The sequence below is a fragment of the Austrofundulus limnaeus genome, unplaced genomic scaffold, assembly GCF_001266775.1.
Source record: "Austrofundulus limnaeus strain Quisiro unplaced genomic scaffold, Austrofundulus_limnaeus-1.0 Scaffold83, whole genome shotgun sequence".
NCBI classification, from domain to species: Eukaryota; Metazoa; Chordata; class Actinopteri; order Cyprinodontiformes; family Rivulidae; genus Austrofundulus; species Austrofundulus limnaeus.
In genome coordinates this window covers 262687-265602 of record NW_013952485.1, presented here as the reverse complement: position 1 = coordinate 265602, position 2916 = coordinate 262687, and positions in this window count along the sequence as shown.

The window sequence follows — 2916 nt, the reverse complement described above, 5'->3', positions numbered from 1 at the left end:
GTGTGTGTGTGTGTGTGTGTGTGTGTGTGTGTGTGTGTGTGTGTGTGTGTGTAAGTTAAAAATAATTGGATCTGATTTATCCAACTGCAAATGTTTGGTTGTGACGTATGCAAATGTTGCAAGTATGTTTTTTTAATAAAGTGTGCCAATAGCAAACTTAGTCAATCTTATCATAAATTTGAGTAGTTATCAGAAGATTTAAGTAAGTCTCAGTGTGAGGGGTTAAAAAGTACACAGAATCACAGACTGAATTTGATTTGCACCGTATATTTGAATTTTGTGCAACAATCCCCCACAAAAAAAATCACTATACAAACAGTGAATGGCCATTCAATTTGATAAATATATACAGTGAAATATTATACAACAGAAAAACAATCAGGTTCATTATTCTCTTTCTCTGTGCTAATTATTAATTCACATTTTTTTCCACACTCAAAGTTTTAGTGTTCAAAACACAGTCCCCGATAAATGTTGTCCTGGAAGGCTAAAGTCAATGGTTCAGGCTGACCAAACGATGCTTTGAATGTCTTGGTGAGCCATTTAACAGGAACTTAAAAGATCTGCAGCAGTCCAAAATCAAGGTGAGAAAAAAAAACAGAGTTCATCTGGCTGCAGGAGCCTCTGACCAACCCGGACAAAACAGATGAATTCCTTGAGAATGAATGATCTGAAACCTTAAAAGYAAAAAAGATTTTTAATCGAGGTTCTATGCCTTTTTCTGTAGCTCGTCATCATTTTTAGACCAATTCCATTTTGAAGGTAAATACAAAGTCCGTTCGCCTCGTAGGTAGGTCTTTTCATAGTTGGCGCCTGTAGCAACCCCTCTCCAAACTTCCCTGTGGTCCTATCGACATGTTTGCTTCACCGGTAATATAGCCACTGATTGGTTCTTTATGGTCACATGTCCATATGATGGTATGCTTTTGAGAAAGAATAGTAACGTGAGAGGAAATGCATGAAGTGCATACTAAGAGAGAGAGAGAAAATTAGTTTTCTACCCGGGTTACATAGAACACCAGCTTAACAGTGTAAGACGCTAAGCTAAGAAGCTAACCGGAAATTGTGTGCGCAGTAAACAACCATCCTCTACTGAGAACGAGAAGTACCGAGCTGAACAAGATGGCTATAAATGAGTGCTGCAGGCTTTGTGAGACAAATTTCATTTAATTCGGAAGCCTTGTCAACACAGACTGGCTTCATTCACTTCCTCTGCTGCCATTGCTAAACTACAGGCTGAATAAATGGTGCATAAAATTGACGTTGTCGTTCACAACTCCTCCCTCAGTTCACTGTGTAGAAAGGGAAGGTCCAGGCCACGTGTGAGCTAATCAAGGTGAAAATCGTCCAATGGCAGTTTCAGGCCAATCGCTGAGGGCACCCCTAGTTTACACCAATGCTGTCACGTTTTCTTGCTCAGAGAGAGAGAGAGAGGCAGGTTCAGGGAGAAGACAACATACAACAGGTGAAGCTGAATGTGGTAACTATGACACATACATGTTAGCACTTCAATGAAACTCAGTTTACTACTGACCAGGCCTATAGCTAGAATTTTGAGTGAAGTTTAGTGTTAAAATGTTAAAATATATTAACCGCAATATAGAAATGAATCTGACAGCCTAGAACATTTACTCATTACTACACATTTTTGATACAGCATTTTACTTTTTTCTGTCCAATCAATGGGAGCTAATTATTGTTCAAACTGTCACTCTGAACGTGATGCTCAGCTATAATTTTCAGAAAAGTCAAAATAAGGTGTGGAAAAATGGTTTAGGTGTGCAATACAGAAGAAAAAAGAAAAGGAAAAGTATTTACATATCAGTACACACAATGATGGACTTAAAGGCAGATTTTTCTGTGTGACTTTTGTGAAAGAATATTATACCTTTTTCACAGTCAGATGGGGAGTGAATACAGGCTACATGAGATACAAACTTTTTTTCTGCACTTTAAGGACTGCAATTTCCTTTTATGTTTCTTTAACGTTAACAAGTGTTAGTGTTTCCTCTTCTCACCAGTTAAATTTCCTCTTTGAACCTATAGCTGCAGTCACTGCATAATGAAATTTAGCTTTTAAGTCCGTTATCCACCTGTTTCTAACTTATCAACAAACAAATGGTGGAACAAAGAGGCAACTTCTGGCCTTTAATTTCATGCACGAAGATACTGAATTATTTTAGATTTTTTTCATAAAAACAAACAAAAAAAAAACAACATTATTGTGTTGAATTTAAGCTTTTTCTTAAGATTTTCACAGTTTTATTTTGACATTTCTCTAAGAATATTTTTGAAATTTTCCATTTCCTGCTTTGTATTGTTCGTTATCCTGCTGGTGTTGAACCAAACACCATGATGCTGATGTTGTTATCGATGAACAGGAGCCACACTTGTGACTTGTGTTTGAGATAATTATAGAGCTCAAAGGAATCTCACATTCCAGATGGTCCTGAAACCATCAATAGCATTCAATCAAGCTGCGATTTTGAGCCCAAAAATTGTCTGCAATTTCCTGCTTTTACTCCGCCGCTCTCATCAGCTGGATGCATCCTAAGCAGCCACTGTTGTAATCACCTGTGACCGTGAGGTTGGTGTTTAAAAAAAAGATCAAATCAACCTGTGAGGTGATTTGTCACAGATAATCTCTCTTTTTTTGTGTATGATAGATGAGCAAATAAAAAAAATTAAAATAAAAAAAAAGTGCTGTCAAGGGATGTGTCGGTCCTGTTCTACTCCGCTGTAGGAAATGTCAGTGCAGACAAGATGTCAGATCTGAGATAATAAAAGATAAAGCTGGACTTTTTTTTTTYATTTCCTTTAGTTTTTCCTCAAAAGAAACATTTTTTTAAGAATACAGACCAAAACGGCACGATTTGTTCTTTAAAAAATGCTACATATTTTCAAAAACTTAATTTC